The sequence below is a fragment of the Haemaphysalis longicornis genome, unplaced genomic scaffold (genome assembly GCF_048455015.1).
Source record: "Haemaphysalis longicornis isolate Haplotype H1 unplaced genomic scaffold, Haemaphysalis longicornis Haplotype H1 scaffold_366, whole genome shotgun sequence".
Taxonomy (NCBI): Eukaryota; Metazoa; Arthropoda; class Arachnida; order Ixodida; family Ixodidae; genus Haemaphysalis; species Haemaphysalis longicornis.
In genome coordinates this window covers 120,520-144,226 of record NW_027526354.1, presented here as the reverse complement: position 1 = coordinate 144,226, position 23,707 = coordinate 120,520, and the positions used below count along the sequence as shown (strand labels likewise).

Genomic DNA, 23,707 nt, shown 5'->3' with positions numbered 1-23,707 from the left:
AAGGTCCCACGAGCGGCGCGCGCGCCGTGGACTGGTGGCGCCATCTGTCAGCTGCGACGCGAACTACCATCAAGGCAGTCAGAAAACCGAACGCGCGAAATACTAACTGGGCTTTAACAAAAAAACGCTGTTTTAACTTTCTTCCTCCATGGCTACAAGGATACAAAGGCTTCGCACACTACACAAATAAATCATGCTTCTTCGCTTGGGCTTTTCCGGAGGCCGGCGAACCACCGGCTTATCGCAGCTTGACCTTGATTCGCGGCCGGCGGATCGCCGGCTGTGGAAGCGAATGGGTTAAAAAAAAACTAACCAATTCCTACTAGAACTGGCGTCTTTTTCCCTTCCGCGCCCTACAAAACTTGTGGTGACGTCTGTAAGTAAATAGTAAGTTTAGGGTACTTCAAAAGCTGCTGCGTCTTGGTAGGGTGCTCAAACGCCGACAATAGCTTTCCGGGAACGCGGTTCTGGGCCGTTCTTGGCCGCTGTTACGGGAATCGGCGACGGCCGCAGCATACCACCGCTGTCACCTACGAATACGTGCGGCACAAGTTAATTTTATTGCAGCCTCGTTAGACCTGACACTGGCATAGTGAGAGGTGTGTTCCGTTTTGCAGCGCGGACAACGAATGTGGCCTCGTTTCGAAAATATACGTCATAGAAAAATAAATTTCCCGGATGTGATTAACCAATACCTGCTAATAACTTGTACCTTTTTAATGCAACCCGCCATCGCATCATTAACTCCTTTCTCATATAGGCTGCCATGGTTGGGGCTTAGATACAATTTCGTGCAAAACAAGCTATCACTCGAGCTACCTGCGCCGGCCTGGGCCACTTCGCGGCCGTGGCCGCCGCCTGCACAGCGACGGTGCTGCTAGCTGAGTGGGCTTTTCGTGCCTTCGGCCTGTTTTCGCGTCCAATGTAAATAAAAAGGGATAGAACCAGAGTGCCTGGAATCGCTGTAGAACTTTGATCGCGGCCGGCGGCTCGATGAGCTGACGAAATCACGGCAGGTCCACCGCCAACGATCGGGTCGTTCGTTCTCGAGAGCAGAAGCTCCGCCCTCCGCCCCTCCGATTGGAGCGGCGAGCCGGGCTAGCCGGCGAAAAACGCCGGCAGTGCGGAAGCGGCAAACACAAATTCGCAACGTGTTTGGATAGGGTGGCCATTCTAGCCACCCTAGTTTGGATGTTGTTTATGTACAAAATATCCACGGGATGTCGGTTGCGCGTGGTCCTCTGCTGGCTGCTCGGTGGCGTTTCGCACAGTTTAAAATTCATTTTAAATATGTTCTAGGCTGTATTCGCCGCTGATATTTTGCAGATGGTGTATATGTGTTTACACCAATCTATCTGCGAAGTTATCTCTCCTTCAAAATTTTGTGTCAGTACCGTTTTAACTGACCTCTTCCGTTAAGAGAAAGATGGTTAAAAAGCGAAGCGTTCTCCACGCAAACTAAGTCGAATCAAAGTACACAATCCTTCTTCTAAAGTAGAAAATCTAAACTGCCAAAGTCCGAAGCCAAAGTCAACCTCAACTCAGCGGAAGTCCAAATCCAACGCCTGCGCTACGAACTCAAAGGAAATGCTCAGTGCCCTGAATGCGATCATACCCCAATCCGAAAGACGCCGGTTTTATAACGGAAGGACCGAGATTCGATTCCGACCACGGTGGTGGTGGTGGTGGTAAAAACATTTTTTTATTGAGCAGCCAAGGGAGCTGGAAAAGGACGTGGTCAGCCTCCTACGTCCAGGAGGCCGCGAGCCTGCGCCGAATCCAGGGCTCGTTGCACCAGGGCGATTTGATGCTCCGGCGCCGAGCTGGTCAGCGCAGACTCCCACTGCTCAAGGGAGGGGAGTGAATGGGGTGGGGGTGGTGGGGACATGAATACACAAGGTGGTAGGTTGTGAGAGGGATGTCACGGGAAGAGTTTTTTTCCTGAGAAGCGCACTCCCCGCACGAGCTCGTCGGCTCCTTCCCTTATCGAGACTTTCCCTCACACTCCTTGGCCTAGCATTTTCCTACTCTCCACTTTGCTGCGCAGATGTTTGAGCGATGCCAGCAGTACCTCCTCTTTAGAGGAGGCACTCGACGCCAGGCAGGGATGAAACTCAAGACTAAACAGCTCCGCTGTTAAAATAAGAGCAAGCTTGCGCTGGTCTTAAAGGGACCCTGCAACACTTTCTTCAACTGTTTTTTGAAATCTTAAATACTTGCACAAGGTAGTTACCCAACCCACCCAGTACTTATATTAAGGGGTTGCAAGTACTTTAGCCAAAAATTACTGCTCCATGCCCATCAGATAACTCGTAAACCCGCTCAAGACAATTTTCTCTCTTTCCCGGTCTTGACGACCTTCGACGGCTTGAATTAGGTCACTAAGGCCATGTAGCGGCTGTTGGCCGGGTTTTATTCAGTTTCAGCAATGAACGCTTTTCAATAGCAATTTAAAAAAAAGCCATGTAAACACAGCAGAAATGGCAGGCGTATCTGGTGCGACGAGCAAATCACGCAGTGCCGCTCCGTGCGGTGATAACTATAGCTTTCGCAGTGGCTCCAGACGCGAAGGATAGAGTGAAATAGTTTATTGAAAGTGTGGCACGGTCCCTTTAGGCAAGTGTGGGTCGATCAGACTTATTATAGCGAAGGTGTTTGGGGCCAGGGTTTCGTGACCTTCTCTGTCCGTAGTAAATTCGCTTGCACAAAAACACGGCTCCAGAATCTGACGCAAAAAACGAGGCTTTCCACAGCACAAGAAGCTCGGGCGCGCGCGTTTGGTTTTGTTTGTTTGTTCGTTCGTTCGTTCGTTCGTTCGTTCGTTTGTTTGTTTGTTTGTTTGTTTGTTTGTTTGTTTGTTTGTTTTATTGTTTGTTTACGTGCTAGATTGCTTTGTATGGCTCTGAATTTACTTAAACTGGACAAGTTGGCGTTTTCCATCTTCAATTTAAGTTCTCTTCTGCAGTCGTAATGAGGAGGCCACGTGTAGACCGGGCTCTTGGGTGCTGCATAATTTCGATATTTTGAAGTGTGGGTAAGGGGAAATCTATCTGATTATAGGTGCCGTGCCATGATCGCATGCATCTACCCAGGCAGCACGGAAAGTCCGTTTCTTGACCGGCCAACCTATGGCTGTTCTCCGGAATGCTCGGCAAGAGGCAACAAATTGGCTGCCGTTGATAATAAAATGGACTGTACGAATCCGGCTGCCGTCACTTCGGAAAGTTTTCGGCAGCCAATGCTCATATGTTGGTCGCCTTTCACTAGTTTGCCGTAACCACGGTTTCTCCCCGGCGCGGGTTGCTTATAAATTCTCTGGTAAGTCACCCGCCGCCGAGGAACGGCGCTTGCTCCCGCAACATTGATCAGAAGACGTGCGGCAAGCTTGCGGCTGCCGAGTACTCTTTTTTTCTTTGAAAGCCGGTCATCAAAAGATGAGCAGCAGGTACCCGTCTTCCGAGCGGCCAACCTCTTTTCGCCTGCAGGAGTATAAAAGATGAACGGCTATGATGCCGTAGCCGAGTACTCGTTTTTCTTATGGCAGTTAATGTTCAAAAGTCGACAAGAAAACGTCTGGCTCCCGATCGCATTGATCCATTCGGAACCAAATATTCACGCTCCTGCTCTTCGAAAGGTGAACGGCTGATGTCTGTCACAGGTCTAGCACCGCTATTGCCCAATCACCGGAATTCCGAAGGTCATGCGTGGGCTAGCGCTTAGCCACCGAACACAGTGTGCTGTATATACATGTACACTCATGGACGAATGAATGAAAACACGAAAATATTAAACGGAACGCTCTAGAGGAAAGAATATGGATAGTGAATGCAAAATAATGGCTCGCTAGTGGTATATTTGGAAAGACACATTTTCCATCTTTGTTACTGTTATATAGCGGCGCGATTATTTCATTTGCATATTTGTGTGTTCCGGTTCATATTTTCGTGTTCGCGTTTCATTTGTCCATTATACGTTTTAGGCCATTCTTTAAACTTGAAACCAAAAATAAATGTCACTTTTTTGGACTAAAGAAGTAGTGCGCGTAAAACAACTCGTGCTTTGCGAGCCTGCATAGACACTGACCGCATTGGTACAGACGCTGACCTTATTGGTATTGCAATTTTTTATACAAGTTAAAAACGTAAGCTTTGTGACGAATCGCGACGCCGAGGAGGTTAAGGATCAATGCTCCGGGAGCACAACGCATATTACCTAGAGTAAAAAAGACCGCCCTTTTGGCGGTCTCTTGGCATTCTTTTTTCCTTGGGACGTCAAAATCACTGTACGCAGAACGTTTGTCAGCAAGTTTCCTTGCTCGTACAAGCGACCTAATACTACTATGCGGAAATATGTATTCTATAGAATCTGTATTTTGGAGCATTCATCGCGATAGCAGTAATTACATGCAACTGGCCCATGTCGTGCCATCAAGCAACCCTTTTTATTCGCCGTCTGTGTTGATGGAAAGAAGCAAAAATCGTATGTGCTATTGAACGAGCTCCAGGCTTTAGCACCTAAGTAGCAGTCAAGAAATGCACTAACATGGGCCCGAACAGCGGCGAAAGCTCGTGGCTTCCTGGACTGAGAAAAGGCCAGCAGCTGTATGCAAACAAATGTGCCGCTCGGCGGACGCTAAACATGACAGCAGATCTATGTACCGATAAGACCTCCCACTAAAAAAATTGCCGAAATTCAGGTTAGAGATAACATTTTTTTTTCACGCGTCAAGAAAACGAGGATTTCACCAGCCGAAGCCATGATAGCAGTCTAAATATGAAGGCAACGATTCATTAATTAGACCACGTGGACATCCCAAATTTTAGTTCCCTCATTGCTTCTGTGGAAGGCGAAGTGGTCCCAATCTTATCTTTACAACCCCTCAGACGTGACCAGAAAGAACGGTGCATAATTTGAGCGTATTTTGTTATAGCCCTGAAAAAAAATAAACTGGTACGTAAATTTCTGTGATTGGTTGATTGATTATTATGTGGCTTAACGCGCTGACGCTATAGATACGCAAGCGACGAGGCGCGCTGTAGTGGAGGGCTCCGGATTAATTTCGGTCACCTGGGGATCTTCAACGTGCGCCGAAATCTCGAACACACGGGCGTTTTCGTTCCCTCCATCAGAAGTATAGTTGTATAACGGCGTCAGCAATGCAGTTTCAACGTTTCAGAAGAGCTAGCTCTTTATCTTTGATTTCTAATACTTTTGATTGACAGCATATAACTTCGTTTACACAAAACTAGCTTTAACCAAAGGTAATTGTTTAGAGGAACTCGTTCGTTTGGGGGTCTATTACCTAATATACGCAATTACGGGGTGAGTAAGCTGTCACGCACACACAAAAAGCCACAGCTAGCCGCCGCTGCAGCTACAACTGCCAACCGACCACTACAGAAATGACCCCGCCTGGGCTTCCCGAATGCTGCATGGACCCGTTTCAGTTACTTTAGCATGACCTACGGAAACGTGAGGAAGCATCAACATCGCTTTCGCCAACGACTACCTGCATGCTTAAAGGGACCCAGAAAAGCCTTCTGTAAAAGTTACAAAAGGCCTGTATTGTCACGTAGCACCAATATAGCGATGCAATGCCGTTGGAATTATTGATCTACATTCAGTATTAGCTCCGCCAGAAGCAATTAAATGCACCTCTCCCCACTTGCCGATCGACTCCTCCTCCCTCTCTGCCTCCTTCAAAGCAGCTAGCTACATTCCTGCGCCTAGGCTCGCGTCAATCACTGCGGACCAGGCCTTTGCCGCATTTGCCTGGGGATCGCGCAGGAAGGAGGAAGAGCAGCCGGAAGCCAATTGCAGTGACGCCGCCGGCGGCCGACCTTGCCGGCGATTGGGCGAATCAGGGGGCGCCTTCGCCGTTGCGTCAGCAGCGATCGCCGTTGCGTCACCCGCGGTCGCCGTTGCGTCAGCCGCGGTCGGCTCGCTGCGGCGTCGCGCTCATCGGCTGAGAAAGGCGACCTTCAAAAATTGTTTACAAATTATCTGTACAACGTATGGGGCTCACAGTTGTCTCAAAAATCCCCCGTTATGTGTTCTACCACCTGAATGCATTTGATTGCCACCTTCACAAAGCTTTTCGGGGTCCCTTTAAGACGAGACGAGTATCACCTCTCTGTTACTCTTATAGTGTTCGTTAGGACATTGAACCTGCACTGTGTGCTGAAACTCAGCGTTAGCATAGGCTCAACAGCACTCAACTGCGTCTGCGACAAGGGCTGCGAAGGCCTTGCCTTACTCCGTGACCGCGCTTTGAGAAAATTCTGTGAACGTTTGCACTGTGTGCGCGTTTGTGCGTCTTTCAGATTTGCGTTTCTAGAGTACTGATAGTGTATGTGTGCGTTTTTCTGTGCTGGTGTATTCATTCCTTGTCATTTTCCTTCATCAAGCCATCTTGTTTCCAGGCTGACTTCTCCGTATCATGAAGGTATTCCTCCCTCCCAGTTTTCCTCGCAGAAGTTACGAAGAAAACACCCGACAAAAAAAGAAATGCTAGTGAATAGTCCTGTGCGAGTACAGAAAAGACTCAAATAAACGCTGTACCTTTTACGAGAAGTTATAGATTTACCAACCAAGTGGTTGAAAAAGCGTAAGGCGAGCGACACCTGCGACAGAGATTTCCCTCGGTAATGATTACGCACCCTGAAGTCTCAGATCACACCTTCAAATGATTGATGCAACATCACGATCTGCAAACGCGCGAGCCGAATGATTCAGGACACCCGTGCAAGCCTGCGCTGAGGCAGGCCGAACGCCAAATTTTGTCCGAGCCGAAAAGCATTGTAAGGCACACGTGAATTTTTATTTGTCTGGTTATGACCGCGACAAGTCCACGAGACCGCGTACGGCGCAGGGAATCAGAGCCAGAGATAGCGGCAGCTAAGACAAGTCCGAGGTAAAATAAATAGCTAAGACAGGTGAAATGGAACATGCCGTCACCCCGATTCAAAGACTTTTACTCGCCATCATCATCCCCGTTCAAGGTTTTTTCAGGGCGCTGCCATGCGCCAAAAATACAGCCTCATTGGCTTAGATCTTCTGGCCAAAACTGGCAGCCAATCGGAAATGACCGGGAGCAAGAAGGCAGCGATCGGGAAAGTTGCAATCAGGAGCCTATTAAAACTGAAATACTTGTGAACACAGAAAGCAATAATAATTTTGAATGAATGATTCCTTAAAGATTGACAAATTTCGCAATGTTGTGTGATGACTTTGCATGAAAATACAAAAAGGGAACTCTGCTCTTGTGTTCGGCGCTGCAGTCGCTTCCGATCAGGATTCTATTAAAACTGAAATACTTGTGAACACCTGAAGCAATGACAATTTTGAATAAATGATTATTTGAAGATTGAAAAATTTGGCAATGTTGTATGATCACTTTGAATTAAAATATAAACTCGTAACTCTGCTCATGTATTTGGCCGTTTCGGCGCTGCGCCGCTGCGGTCGTTTCCGATGTAATTTTTTTCCATCGAGTGCTGGCGGCGAGGTCGAACATGGTTGCGCGTTGTCCGTGTTGTTATTCATGTTTTTTGTGCGATATACCGTCGTAAAATGTGTTCGCCCTTTGTGGATAAAGCCTGCTTGCCACATTGGAAACACGTGCGGTTAAGGATAAGCTGAAATACAGCGGCAAACGATCGAAGAACGGCGGCGTTTTCCTGTGCCCGGACAAAGAAGTTCGGTAAGTTCTTTTCTGCTGGACCTTTTCTAGCGCGACTAAGGTTCGGTGCCAGAAACGTGTTATTGGCTTGATTTCTCGTTTCCGCGTCAGTCTCCCGCTGTGGTTCGTGCAAGCTAAATGCAATTTGCTGGCGCTGCTCGATATGTCTAGCGTTGCTGACGGACAGGTGGTGGGCGCAGCGGAGGGCCTTAGGAAGCTTGAAATAATTGCCGGTGCTCTTGATAACATCGTGAGGAATCGATTTGTTTTGTTTCGTATGCGGTTTTAATCGCATTAGGTCTATTTCTGTATGCGGCCGTGCGGTTTCACCGCGCTTTTGTTTTATTTCGAGAGCTGTGCCACTTTGAACAAAGCAAAATACAATGTGCGACTGCTTAACTTATCGGACGTAAAACTTCCCATGAGAAAAATGAAAACCGGAAATAGTTTGAAAATGTTAACTTGGCAATAAAAGTGTTTTGATATTTTTTTTATCGTCTTGTTACTGGCTGAAAACCTTTCCTGGCCCTTTTTCGCGTTCTCTTTCTTTGGAAACTATTTGTTTTCTTCAAACAGTTTGTAGTTCAGGAGCACCTAGGCGGAGTATATTTCACATTGCTGTAAACGCTATCTACGCTTACATAGCATTGGTTTTAAGCACCTTTCATCAATTCTGTGGTTAGGTCTTTTGACATAACTGTCTTGATAATAAAACAATCATTGAGTGAGTGTTCTTACTTCTCGGAATGTGTAGTGTACTGTGAGCTTTTAACTTTGGCAGGTAATGACGTTTGTGCTTATGTAACTTTTCTTTGCAACCTTTTCATTTAAAAGTGGCTGGAGCTTCAGGACGGGGGCTGTCTGGCAAGATGAAAAGCAATAGCAGGTACGTACTGCATTTATGTGACCGATATAGGAACCCAGAAATAGAAACTGGACCTATAAGTATGCGTTTGAGTGATGTGGGGCCTTTACAGCAGGAATTATGCCCACCTAACTTGTGGGAGTTGTTTATTCTTGCATTACCACAGGAATAATAGTAGTAGGTAGCCCTTTCAGCGGTAGGATTCTCTGCATGTTTAGGACAGTTGAATTATGTTGAATGTAGCTTTTTATACGTGCAGAAAGTGAATTCTTGTTTTATATTTCTTTTGCACACAATGTAGTGCCTGTGCAAACCAGGTTTTCTGGGTGAAGAGTCCTTCAACATCTGCTTGAGGCTGGGCAGCTGTTATGTCATAATGCTAGTAATGTGAGTAAGCACAAGGTCTTGCAGGTGCAGTCCCAGTGCCGCAAGAAGTAATTGGAATGCTGGAGCTGGGGCCAAACTCGGGTCCGTGTAGCTGCACCAGCGGTAACTGACAGCAGCATATCATATTATACGCATGCATATCGGCCACAATATCCCCTCTATACCTCTGGACTCTTCTGTATTACCGTGTCACTGAGCATTATGCATTGGATGTTGAATGCTGCGCCAGTGGAGTGATGGTGCTGTCAGCAGACACTTCTGGCAGCATAGCCTGCATGCTTCCAGTGACTGTGAGCTAGTCAAGCTGAATCGCTTGCAGATACAGGAAGGCAATGTTCTTTTCCGTGAATACAGACTCCTGACATCCTTTGGCGCTATCTATGCACTGAATTTACATGGCTTCCTTGTCAGTGGTCAGTTAATCAGCCGGCTGTTTTGCGATGGGTTAAGCAAAATAAAAAAAAAACAGTGGGGAGGTTATGCTGGGTGTGCGTGCAAGGTCCCGAAGTTGTTTGTGAACTTGAGTTGTAAGTTGATCTGTCAATTGAATTTCTTTCCCTTTTGCATTCAAGCTCACCGACCCCCTTCTCTGAAATAAGATCATGTCTATGCTACTGAGCTGCACTGTTGGTGGCACCGGGAGTGAGGCATCTTTATGCTTCATTTCTTTATGTCGACTGCATACTTTGACTGCTCAAAATGCTGTAAGCACAGTGCTTACATTATGTGCACAGGCTCAGTTTTTGTGTGAGTTCAAATTCATTTCAACCAAATAACCTTCCGCGGTGGCTCAGTGGCAAGGCGTTGCGCTGCTGAGCACGAGGTCGCGGGTTCGATTCCCGGCCGCGGCGGCCGCTTTTCTGATGGAGGCGAAAAGCAAAAATGCCCGTGTGTATGAGATTTCAGCGCACGTTAAAGATCCTGAGGTGGTCAAAGTAATCCGGTGCCTTCCACTACGGTGCGCCTCATTGCCTGCATTGCGTCGGCGTGTTAAACCCTACAATCAATCAATCATTTCAACCAAATAGATTTTTGTCGAAGCAAAACGAACCGTTGGGCTTTCTTTGCCATATTTTGTTTATTCTTGCTCAATAATTAAAAATATATTTTTTTTCATCTATATAAAATGGCTTTAGTGCCTCTAAATGTGTGCAGACAAAAGTTTACATGCTGGGTTCTGTTTTTAAATGAGGCATAGCCACATGCTACTCAAGATCATGATTCGCTTTCTCGAAACATAAGACAATTTAGATTCTTTCGGGCCAGTAAAGTGACCGCACATGTTGATGGGGTGGTAATTCTGGCGAGGCATCAACCGCCTGGTCATCATATTGAACATATATTTGGCTAGATAGTGTGCGAAGGATGTGAAAAAAAGAAATTGTACCAAAACAATGTAAATTAAGTGCAGTCAAAAGTTTGGTTCTTTGCGCTATAGGGTAATGTTAGTACCTAAGCAGCATTTACTCTATTCGCAAGCTTGAGACACTGACAGCATAATGCACCCGCAGCTAGGCTCAGTGGCTAAGGTGTGGTGTTGAGCCCATATATGCAGGTTTTATCTTGGCCGCGGTGGCTGCTTTTCTGATGGAGGCGAAAAGCGAAAACACCCTTGTCTCGAGATTCAGCATGTTAGTTTCCCAGGTGCTCAAAATTAATGTTGAGCCCTCCACTACTGCACGCCTCATAGCCCATGTGCAGCTTCAGCGTGTTAAATCCTGCAATCAGTCAATCTGACGGCGTAACGTAATCGCGTGATTTTTATCAGAGCCTTTTGGTGGGATGAGGGGGCAATTGTTGATAGCCCTGGCAAATAAAATGCATCAATGGTACGGATGGGTAGATGATGATGATTGATTGTGGGGTTTAACGGCGTCGACGCAACGCCGGCGATAAGGCGCGCCGTAGTGGAGGGCTCCGGATTAATTTTGGCCACCTGGGGATCTTTAACGTGCGCCGAAATCTCGAACACGCGCGCGTTTTTGCTTTTCGCCTCCATCAGAAAAGCGGCCGCAGCAGCCGGGAATCGAACCCGCAACCTCGTGCTCAGCAGCGCAATGCCTTAGCCACTTAGCCACTGCGGCAGGTACGGATGGTTAGGTTTACCTAAAGTAGCCCATGCTGGCTTGTGCTCCTGCATGGTCTACTATAGGTAGATATTGGGGCAGCAAGGCAGTGCTCCCTAATGATTTGGCCGCAACCCCCCTGTGTACCAAGCAGGGGTACCTGAAACAGTCCATCATTTTTTATTACCTCAAAATCTTCTCTCATTGATGATCGGGCACAAATAAGATTTCATTTCGTTGTTGCTTATAGTTAGTCTTGCTCTTCTGATCAAGATCGGTCTAAAAAAAAGCAGAGAACATAGCGTATGCTAATTTTGAATTTTGCCCTTCCAATAATAATGCCAAAGACAACCCCGTACCGTGTTTACTGAATTGTAATGTGACCACGATTGTAGCGTGAGGGGTGACTTCATCGCATCCAGAAAGAAAAATTAAAACCTTTAAAGTAACTCAAGGGGTAACTTTCTGTCGTGCCAAAAAAACAAAAGAAGAGCCACCAAAGTACTCGCGTGAGGGCAGTGGAATTATGGAAAAGCACATTTTTTTTTCAAACACTTTGGCTAGGCGCCCACCTTTGACACTTATAACTTCGCAGGAAGCCAATCTGTCGAGCGATGTCACTTGTTTTCAGCTGTATCAGCTGAACACTGACCGCCAAAAGGCGGTTACACTGTTTGGTGACGAAATCAGCAACACCCTTTTATAACTTGACGTGGCAGCTGTAGCAAGGCCCTCGGAAACTTTTTGGGCAGGGTTCGCATGTAAAAAGGCGCTCCCGCAGTAGCTGCCATCCACAGACGGTCGATGTTGACTCTTCGGGGAGCTGCCGAATTCTCGATTTCTTGAGCCATTAAAATAGCATGGGTCATACTGAGTGCGACACGTTGCCGTAACAAGGGGAGCTGAAGCAGTGTTGAAACATGAGGGCAATGAAAGTTACCTATGCCTCAATACAAAAGTACGGCGCGAAAACAAAGGAAAAAAGTTGCACACACTGTCAACCACCACAGAAAAAAAGCAAGGAAACGGAAAAAGTCGATCTTAGCTTGTAGTGGACCCGAACAACTCTGACACATCTTGCTGACATAGATTGCGAAATGGTCAAAACTAGCCATTGATGACAATTGGGTGCATCATTGCAATTTTAGGCAACTTCAGTTGCAGTATTAGATTGTAACGCGAGGGTTGACTTCAGGTTGCAAAAAGAAAACGTGTTATAATCGACTAAATACAGTAACATTCGTATTTGTATTTAACTATTTAAATTCAATTTAAGAAATGTATGATATTTGTTCAGCATACTTGATCATGACAGCATGATGTGACTTTTTCAGACTGCCTAGAGATGAATGAACTCATGTTGCTCATGGCAATTTGCTGAAGCACTGATTGAAATTTTGAAAAAGTAGGTAAATTTTGACGCATCAGTTTGGTAGGCGCCCTGACTATAGACCACAATTTTCCAATCTTCTCAGGGTGGCGCCATTTGCCCGGGATTGGTGTGGAGCTGTGCAGGCATTTCCCGGGGGACAGCGGGAGCAGCCATGGCCACAGCCACATGCCACCAGCCGCATTGGACTGCGTATCGTGTGGCTGATTCGGACACCTAATCTGATTTGAAAATTGGTAAGTTCATATTCAACAGTTTGCAACCCACAGTTTACAGTGCAGTAGAAAGTGGGTTAAAGGCGAGTGAAAGCTAGTTGCATGCGAGGTTTGCGTATGCTGTACACAGGCTGTAAATGGACCATGCTGTGCGTGGTTCTCACCGAAATCGCGGTTTGTGGAGCTATATTTCTCTGTGCCACACTTTTTCCAGTCAATTGCTGCACCCGACTCCTATACCCTACGAATTAGCTGTGCGTCTCACCGTCCCCGCAGAGCTTATCTGTAGCACTAGAAAAGGGTTGATTTTTGTTTGTTTCTCGTCTATAAAATGAACACTGCTAACCTGTAGGGAACAGAAATTAGCGATAGATAATGGGATTGGAATCAATAAGCGGGCTCTAAAAACAGCGTACGACAGCGCGTATTGTTGCAAAGGTGCTTCATTCAAATATGTTCAATTGGGCGTGATAATCTATTTGCGGAAGCACTCGGGGACCCCCAAAATCTTAGTTATAGTTTTTAATGCATAACGATCTCTTGTTTGTTATTTTTTTATGTACTCAACAACTGTGCAGTAACGCTCAAACAAGCAGCCTTTGCACATTTTCACCCAAGGCATGCCAACCTGCATGCTGGAGGAAAAAAAAAAGTCTGAAAAATGTGGGTACAGCTGTTATATTCAAGAGGACTGCCATGACAAAATATACCACTCAGAGGCCATGAATCTCATAAGACAACATGCGACACGGTGCATTTGCAGCCTGTGTACAGCATGGGCAAACCCGCCGTGCAGTTAGTTCTCGCTCACCATGAGTGCGCTCTCTAGTGCACTGTTAAACTGTAGGGTGCTGACTCGTTGAATAAAATTGTACTTGCCAAAACCTTGGTGCTGACACAAATCGTCTGGAATGCAATTGAGTAAGCACTGTTTGATGGTAATGGCACTATCTAACCTCATCGGTGCTTTAATTTTAGAAAGTTCATAGCATTATTGAAAACCGTGAAAGATGCAGCGTCTCGCACAAGTTCGCATGTGTGCTCTGAAATCGAGTCTGCGCTTAAAAACTTCCTTACTTGGAGGCAGCTGGATGAAACAAATTATAATCATACAAAGAACTAAATATTGCCAATGTAAATTCAACAGAAATTCGTCTTTATTGTCTTTTAAGCAGCATTTATTTATGCTTCCTCAGAAACTTCACTGCAGCAACCAAGCACAAGTTCAGAAGTTCTCGTACTGTATAGACAAGGCTTGCTCAGTTTTTTTTAGTATCCTGTGCAAGTTTCTAACCTCTGTTGTTGGCTAGAAGCTTACTGTGTTAATAACCGTGGAAAAGAACAAGCTGACAATGTTCCTGTCAGTGCTGCGGCACTAGCTCAAGAGGCAGCGGCTTTTTTTGCCATTCACTATGCCGATGTGGAAAAAGCCATGTGTGCATTTCTCCTGGCAGGTCCCTGGAGACAGGGGTGCCTGAAGTAATGAATCAGTGCTGAGGTAGATAACGTTAAGCAATTATCACAATACAGACCTCAATCAAGAGCTTCTAAGATGTCGAGGTAGGTATCGGTTTGTAAAGGTCCAGTTAAGATAGTAGGAAATTGTAGTGCATTTTCTTGAACGAAAGGAAAAAAGTATTTTTAGATGTGATGACATTTCTCAGAAGATTTTGCTCTAGGAGCTGGTAGGCATTTTGCTTGCACACGGTGGTGTGTGCATGCTTCCCAGCTTTGGGCTAGTGCATGGGCCGCCGCTATCCTGTGAGCACCGCAGCAAAGACGTGCATATTGCCGACTTTTTTTGCCCCATTGCGAACACATATTGCCCCATTGCGAACACAGTACACTGCTAACCTTTAAGTGGAGGTTGCAAACCTTCCTTAGAAAGCTAATATAAAAAAAGAAACATTCCAGGAAGCCATGTTTCTGCAGTACAAATAAACCGCTGTTTTGAAAGCAGTAAAGATGATGCTGAGTGAAACACTGCGGCAAATAGCTTGTTCTTCGCAAAACAGTATTTCTGGTAGAGAAGTTCAGAATGCAGCCTGGCTGTAATTTTAGAGCAGTCGTAGTTATTAATAAAGAAGCCGTGGCTTTGTACAGTGCTGTGAACCTCTTATAAATAAGTCGTCAGTGAGCTTGGAAAGTGCTGTACGGCTAAACAGTGAGTAGTCAAATGCATTCACGCATTTTTTTTTGGCAGAAAATAGTTTTTTTATCTTTAGTTGTAAGACAACCGCTGGTGGCTTTAGTGAGCAACTACTGATGCCCCCTCCTGCCCCCCCCCCTGCACACACATACGCACCTTTTTTGGCATCTTTCTTTGTCAGCTACGACTGCACGCTGCAATTTCTGTGGCTGCAAAGCTTGTGCGAGCGTACTGAGTTTCTCCCCTGCCATTTCCGTGGCCTCAACAATATTGGGGCAGCAGAGTTTTACAATCTAGGCAACTGACCATTCATAGCCGTAGTGCAAAAAAATTGGGCCTGTTTGTTTCTTATTGCGTGTGCTTTTTTTTTTCTAGGTTTAACACTGCGAGGACACCTGTGCGCAGGATTTGCGACCTGTGCTTGCAATATCCTCGCTTTATTACACAAGACTAAAGAGGAAATACGGTACTGTGCCGTAATTGAGACAACTGAAATAAAGCCAACGGTATGTAGGCTGTAAAAAGTGCAATAATATAAGTACGAGGTCCAGGTTTTGTATTTTCATGATTGAAGCATTCCTTTCCCGTCATTCGCACAAATATTTTTACTCAGTGGCTGCTATGAGGCTTTTGATCTTAGTGATTATTCGAATAAATGCTAATGTACTGCAGCACGGCTGAGATGCACTGCTTTAATTTGATAAAGTTACAGGTGGGGAAATGTAGTATGATGCTTAATAATGACAGAACTGTATCAATAAGTGTTCTCAAAATACCCATTTCATGGGCTTTGTTTTTCCAAATGAGAGATTGAAATGGCCTATTTTAACACACACTTCAGTTGGTTATGTAATGAGTAAAACTCGCCTGCTAGTATCCCAGAGTGGACTGGGACACTTATACCCTAGTTACACTGGCACAGTTACTCCGCTAACCATGGTTAACGCAAACTGAGCTTGGCCACCTCAGTTCGGTTACGCTAACCGCAGTTGCCGCTGCCGCAGTGTTCAAAAATCGCACAAGTCTGTTTGCACACAAGTGGCGGCGCATCAGCTTAGGCGAAAAAAATCCCCTGGCGTTCGCAGAAGACGAAGGCCTCAAATAGCGGGAGCCCCCGAAGCTGCCCCCAAGAGGAGCTTGTGCTCTTTGCGTCGCTCTCGCAGTCAGCACGACCGCGCGTGAACAGCAGCTCGTTTCCCGGTCCACCCGATCAACTATGAGAAAAGCCTAAATTTGTAAATTCCACTGATCGTTTTCCAAAAAAATAGACAAAGCAGGCAATCATGAAGCGCTTTCAGCACTCGGAAACGAACCGTGCGCACGCCGGCCGTTCCTGCAAACATGCCAGCGCGTCTGTCTGCACGGCACTGAAAGCGGCTCGAACCAGCCCAGACCACGGCAGCAACAGCTTGTCGCCCCTCTTTGAAATCAATCTGATCGCGGAAAAGAAGTTCCACATACGACAAAGTGGATATTATAAAGGTTAAAAATTGGGCTATGTATTGTAATTCGCAGTTGTAGAGATAGCGCCGATCAAATATCGACCGCGATCCTAAGTTCCCAACACCAAACCGACCCGAAAACAAGCCGGTCGCGAGCTGCTGGGGAAGCCCCTTTTTCGGTGTGCGCGAGTGCGTCGCGTTTGGGTCTGAAGCAACTGTTTAACGATATTTTTTGTCTACACTGCTTCGCCTTTGGTTTTTATCGTGAGGTTAAAAGTTTGTTACTTTATTTTTGTTACGCTCACAACCAAGTGACCGCTGTCGACACACTTGGAATTTCGCATGTAACAGCCAAAACCGCAGTTTGCGATAACTGCAGTTCACATTTAGTAACCACCGTTAAACGTAACTACAGTTACTTCCGCCATGTAACTAGGGTATTAATCTCAATTAAGGTATGGTGTGGGGACAACCAAAATATTTGAATATTAAAACAGTTGTGTTGACTTTTTGCCAGAACTTCTAGGGCTCCGTGTCAAAATTAACAATATTTTCTAATGATAACATCAAGGACAAACAGCTGCAATGCAGTTGCATAAGGAGAGCAGCATAAAATGCAAGAAAGCTGTTTTGCAAATGGTAGGATGTTGCACCATTCTTTGGATGGCTCTTCAACTGCATGGCAGCTTTTAAAGTTGAAAGAATTTTCGGCAAATCATGTAAATCATGCCTGGCATTCCCTTGGAACTCCCTGAGGGTTCAGGTGAGCTTCGGTTGCCTGCTTCTACTCAGAGTCAGCACCTAAAGCAAGAACGAACACCATGGCTATATCATTTAGCACTTAAAACACTGATAAGCTCCGCAAGGTTGTTTGATCAGCGATTCCAAAGATTTGGTTTCATCACAATGGTGTGGAATCTAGTTTGCTGACTGCCCATTTTTTTGCTGCTGCCTTCCAGTGTGTCACAGGGCCCTTGCCACATTATAGTGTGGGGAATAGTAAAAACTTCAATCTGCCCCTTAAAGGAGTACTGGCACAAAATTTCAAAGCACAGGTGACTACATAAAAAGCTTTCTTTTTAAATAGAGATACCCCTCAGGAAGGGTTACCTTTAAGTGTTCGGAAGAACATATTTTAAGTCAATTTTAATATGTGCATGCTCGAAAATGTTAAGGATGGATTTCTTTTCGACACCGACATCAGTGTGATGCCATGTGTGCCTCTCCCCAAACTGCCTATGTCAGGGCTCCCATGACGTATCCAAGGTGGCCTACTTTGCCTGATCCTTCTGAGAAAACGCGGATCCTTCAGTGATGGCGCCAGTGTTTTCTATTGAACACAATTGTCGAGAGACATGAGCTACAGCCCAGTCTTTAAAAAAATGTCTGCTGTCGTCTTGGGTGAAAAGGAAGGAAATGCCGAAAACAGGCAACACAAAAAACGAAGAAATAAGTAGAAACAACAGCACTTGTGTTTTTCCTCATTTCTTTGTCTGATGTATCTCGCCCATTTTGCAGTCTCGTCTTTTTCAACTTAGAATCAACTTGGCCTAGCCTCAACCCTAGCAAGTCTTCATGGGCCCTTCATTGAAATTACGATGGGTTTAATGGGTTTGTATGCTTGCGTGATGCATACAAAGGAGAGATCTTACTTATTTTCATTCACTTCGAATTGAACAAGCAGTGACAGGTTAAAAATTTGCAACTTTTGCTGAATAGCAGGGGTCAGCAAGCTTTTCAGGCAGAAAGCCGGGTTTAATGCAATGGACACGGAGGGGGCCGGAGGGCACATTGGTTGGGAGGGGAGGGGGCTTTGCAGGCAAATAAATTTTGGGGAGGAAATTGAAAGCAGTGTACAAAACTAGAACAGCTATCCTTATCATGTTTATTTCCAGCACGAATGTCACGAGCTTTCATGCCAGTTGAGGTCAAAACTGCCATGTCGGCTTCAGGTAGAAAGTGACAGAGAAGGGGTCTACCATTGTGCCGGGGGCCACATAATACTGCCCCATGGGCTGCGGGTTGCCAACCCCTGATTTATAGCATTTTTGTATATCGTCTGAACATGAAGCACTGGACAACCTAAGATTGTCAGTTCTAGATGCCTTCATTTGTGACAGGGATGGGTGGCATCTATGGAAACTTTCTGGCTGTTGCGAACAACTCAAGGCAGGTTTTCGTGGGAAGATTGACAAGCATGCTCTCATTACGTTGCAACACTTGTGAGAGGGAACCCCTGTGTCAGAGGACCTGTTTACAGTCAGTTTCCTGGTGCTAACAAATTCCAAAATTTTTATGGCTGCTGCAAAGATCTTAAGAAAGAATTGTTTTTACAATTTAGTAACAGTTTGTGACCCTGCTCAAGCATTCAAAATGCTTGCCCGGTTTTCTATTCGTTTTGGTTGCTTGTCCATTTTTCATTTTCAAAGTACCGTATATTATGTGTGGTCTTGTTTTTTTTTTGCAGTGCCTGGCATGAGCTCCTTGCTACTGATCCTGCCACAAACGCTGTGGGTGAGAGTGGGCGAAATCTGTGCGTCACTGCTGCTAATCTCACAAGGTTTGTGGGATTTCTGCATCTTGAAATCGAGGAAATTGACATGCAGTTTATTAGGCTTTAGAGAATACCTGCTGTTAATAGTTACTGGTGGGTTCTTTAGCATAGCCATGAAGCACAGTGTGATTGCTTTGTGTTTTAGGTTATTTCATCCCTTCTTTCAAGCTTAGAAAGATGTGTTTGGCGAGTTGGTGCATCTTAACGATACTTGAACTTGGCGCGAAATATTGACAATCACAGAAAGTAGCTAGTGAAAACAGGCAATGACTAGCAACTAACTTTTAGGCAGCGTAAGAACACATAATTGCAGGCCAAAGTTACGTGGCTCCACTTGCATGCAAAAAAATTGTTATAAGGGCAGTTCACAGCCTAATAAGTACGCTCTTTCATATGAAGACCCGTTGAAATGTCACTGACACAGTCGCATCTGTTCTTTCTTATGTGGTAAGCTTCCTGTATCTCCCTTCCTCATGTATCACTGCACCTGGACAATTTTCACTTGCTTTTTAAGAGCGTCATGCATGCGCTTGCAGAGCTATGGATGGGGTTATGCCCACTTGTGCAGTTCTCAACTGAGAGGTTATGTTCATGTTCACGCAATCGCACATTCACACACCTTCCAGTGTGTCCAATGCAGACCTTTCCACATGAAAGAGGTATCTCATAAGCAATGTCCCTACACAGCAACTTGCGTAGGCATTGGTGGGCTTTTTCTCGCACCCTTGCCTATCAAAGGGACCCGTAGCACTTTTCCTTGACTACTCGGAATGTATTTTGGGCTAGTCTATTGTCCCAGCATTCACCTCCCACAAGAATCATGAAAATATGTTCGCTATGATGGAAGGTACGTGCGATGCAAGATCGCACATAATCATTCCCTCAACTCATTGCGCAGGGTGCTCTTTAAACGTTTAATTAAGGCAACGCCCCAATTGCCTATATAAGACATTTTGCAGGAAAGTGGAATCTTTCTATCACTCATGATTAAAATTCAATCGCTAGTCTGTCAAATCTCATTTTGTCTGCTTCCTTTTTTTGTGTGTGGGTTTGTCCCTCGTGAATTTCTCAAGCACATTTCTTTCAGGTACTTTTTGGGCACTACATCTGTTCTTGTTGTCGTGCAGAGATAATGCGAAAAAAAATTGCCGAGATCCGTGTGGAAATAAAAAAGTTGTTTAATTTTAAATTTAAAAATACAAGCAAACAGAGCACTGCCCTCTTCACGAAAACCGGAAATCCGCTGCTCACTTTCTCACTGACCCCGTTGTCATACGGCGGGACAAATGAGGGCGGCAAAAAATACATCCTGGAAGTTTTTAAGCCCATGGTGGCCTGACTTGGGAAGCTCCTTTCCGCGCTTCTTGACGCTGTCGTTCGGTGGTACCGTGCGGGAAAGTAGGAGAGGACAAGCAGCCACACGAGACCAGCAAAGTGACGTGCCTGCTGCTGTGTCGATGGGTGTTGCTATGCCTCTTTGTTTGAACTCTGTACCATCTTTACCTCTCTTTAATTTAGTGTGAAGCCATGTTCAGCGCTGCCTTGCTATTGAGGTTTCATGTGAACGTCACTTGTGGGTTCAAAGAAAGGTTAAAGAAACAGCTGCATATTCTGGTAAAAAAAACCTTATAGAATGCTCACAGCAAAAAAAAAATCCGCGGGATTAGAACCACTGACTTGCAAAACAGTACTTCAGATTCTTACCTCTCGACCATATACACAAGCTGTGAGGCTTGCAAAAATTGAGCACAGAGCTATATAGTCAACAAATATTGCCAGGTGTGTCTGTTTCTTGTCATGTTTGAGAAATTCTGGCAGTGAGAATGCTTGTGTCTCACGCACCAATCTTGCAGACAACCCCCATCTTGCTAATACTAGAAGCAATGTAGCTAGAGCTTCCATATTTACCTCATGACAAGCATCACGCGATCGCAATCTCTCCGACGCAAGCAAAGGTAGCGAAGTACAGAATGTGCCACACAGAATTATCTGTCTCCAAGGGATAATAGCTTGCCAACAAAAACAGTTTGGTTCAATTTTTCTCAAGGCAGCCAATCACCGCTAGAGAAAAAAAATGTTGCTGTTTTTCAGTGAACGAAACCATTTCCCAGTGCTAAAACATGTCCCCAGACATAGAGATGGACTGATAACCTGGAAGCTGCCGCCCACTTTTGCTATGCTGCCTGACCACGCCTCCTCTACCATCGATGCCAATATCTGCCGTGAATAGACAACAGCATACGGCGCGCGAATGAACGAGTTCACGTGTATTTCGGCGACGCGTGCTGACGCCAGGCGATGTCAACAGTGGTGCATCGTAACACGCCATGGAAAGGCACACGTGCTCGAAGCGGAGCCATAGTGCGGCTCTCTCTTACTGTCTCTATAGATTTTTGTATTCTTTGAGCCCACGGTTAAGCTTTTATGCTTACTTTAAAGAAAACAGGCAGTAAGGCAACATCTATAGGCTCGTTTGGTCAAAATAATGGCATATACACACTTTCAAGCTGAGCCAACTGTAGGGCCGCCGCTCTTTGTCGTCATATCTGGAGGCCTCAAGTGTGACGTTGCCAGTACTGCATGTGCTTGTATTTTTAGACTAAAAAATAGAATAACTTTGTCATATCTGCGCCACTTTGATCATTCTTTTTGCGCATGTAGAATTTTTTTCATAGAATGTGGACTTCAAAAACATTATGAACAAAATTCAGGCGTGGCTTTGCTATTGCAAACAGCAGTGACCAGTGGAGCTGTTTGCAATAGCAAAGCCTCAGAAAATGGCACACCTTCCTAGTCTACCTCGACAACGCCATAGTATTTGCCCGGAACTGCGCCGAGCAACTTAAACATGAGCGTGGCCCGACGAAGCGCGTTCCGAGAGGGAAACGAATGACCCGGGGTTTTTCATCCCGGCGGACTCGCCATCGAAGTAGTCTGCTGCGGGTAACAAGGTGCCGACCCGCGAAAACGATCTGGAGGCGAGAAAAGGCGTGGCTTTGCTGTCGCAAACAGCCTCGCGAAAGTTATGCAACGCTGATGTCATTGCTAACGTCATACCATGTGCGCTCGGCAAGGCTAAACCTTTTGCACAAGGACCCTTGTACGTGCACCGGTCCTCGTCTCCACTCTGCTCCCTCCTCCCCCTCGCAAACTTGGCTGCCGGGCTGTGTGCTGTAGCGCCCTGCTAACATCCCTCCGAGGAGCACAAGCTTGACAGCTCTGCTGTTAAAAAGAAAAGGCCAGAGCTCTGTGCCGTGCAATAACCAAAAGGCAGCAGAACTGATTGTGTTATCTACGACAACAAATTGTTTGCTTTCTCATGTGCTCACGCTAAAGGTATGCTTTTGCGTCATATGTTCAGCCTCGATGCATTCAACTTACAAGTGTATTTCAAATTTCCTTTCTCCTGTAAGGCCCAGTACTTTAGCCATATGGGTAGCTACGACTTCAAGGCGGCTGCCCGCACGGTGTTGGGCATGGTGATTGGGCAGCCAGTGGCATTGTCCTGCAGCTGGGCAGGGTCCAAGGGGGCGAAAGAGGCCTTCTGCGAGCTAGACAAGATTGTCTCTTGTTCTTAGTAAGCTGCCCTGATTTTATTTTATGCACGAGGAATTCATTATAATATTTTCAGGGGCTACTTTATTTCAGTGTATTTGTTCGACCATTAGAGCTTATTTTTAATGTTCTTGTTTACAGGAATGAATACGGATACTGTTTGGTAATGCGTAATAAATATTGGCTCTCTGGAATAGTTGTACGTTGTGAAAACTAGAGGCATTGCATTAAGCAAGCTTGTAATACGTTTTTTTTTTCACCTGCCACGGTGGCTTAGTGGCTAAGGCATTGTGCTGCTGTGCTGAAGGTCACGGGTTCGATCCCAGCAGCGGCGGCCGTTTTTCTGACGGCGGCGAAAAACAGACACCCGTGTGTTGAGATTTCAGCACACGTGAAAGATCCCCAGGTGGTCGAAATTAATCCGGAGCCCTCCGCTACGGCACACCTCATAACCTGCGTAGTTTTGGCGCGTTAAACCTCATAGTCAATCAATCAATTGAATTTTTTTTCAGGAAGGGCATTGCTAAGCCTGTGGATATTTTTACAGTGTAGTATATTACTTATTTGTCTTTTTTCAATTTTCTTTCAGTGTCGATACAGCCCAGGTACCCCGACGCAAACAAGGTCGCTGTGGCAGCTGTTATTAAGAAATGGCTATACTACGCCGGTGACCGGGATGGCAGCTGCACGAAGCAGAAGACACTGGACAGTATGAACTGAGCAAAATAACGAACCGAAAGACACTGGACAGCATGAACTGAGCAAAATAAATTAAGTCAAAAAACCTAATCACCACAGGCTTTGTAAATCACTACATTTGTCCCTGAAAGGGCAAACAGTGCTCTTTAAAAGGGCACAAATGCTTATGCATGCAGTACGAACTTACAGCATGTCCTATTTTTACGAACCCATGTGCGCAATTCGAACTGAAAGCTGCTGGGGTTGGACAGCCGGGATGTAAATGGCAGAATGTCCACTATGGTTGAACGGCTAGTATATTACCTAAAGTTGAACAGCCAGGCACCAGAATATGTTCAAGAGCCGCTCACCAGGAAAAGCTGACTGGCCGTACTTCGGCAGAAGCTTATGGGCCATTGATTAGACACATTTCAACGGCCGACCATCGGCATAAGGTCAACAGCTGACCTTCTGCAAAAGTTGAACAGCCGGCCTCGGGCAAAGGTTAATGGCTGATCTGCGGCAAAGCTGTACGGCCGGAGACCGTTGTGGACCCCTCTGCTATGAATTGGTAAAAGGAGAGTGGCCATTGGGTGTACAGCAGTTAACTTTAAACACACGGCAGAGGCCCATCTTTGAGTGCGCGCTTTACACTTTGACTGGAGGAAGGCCGGGCAGAAATTACCCGGCTGAAGTTCTTCGGCTGATTTTAAGCCGTACAGGCT

General features: G+C 45.8%; 1 long non-coding RNA gene across 1 annotated transcript; it reads left to right on the top strand.

Annotated features, from left to right (window-relative positions):
• The first annotated feature begins 7,504 nt into the window (after positions 1-7,504).
• Positions 7,505-23,025, top strand: LOC144177983 (uncharacterized). Its single transcript, XR_013323900.1, has 5 exons — positions 7,505-7,702; positions 8,516-8,567; positions 12,475-12,625; positions 18,663-18,755; positions 22,894-23,025. It is a non-coding gene; the product is annotated as an uncharacterized LOC144177983 (long non-coding RNA).
• Positions 23,026-23,707: the final 682 nt, after the last annotated feature.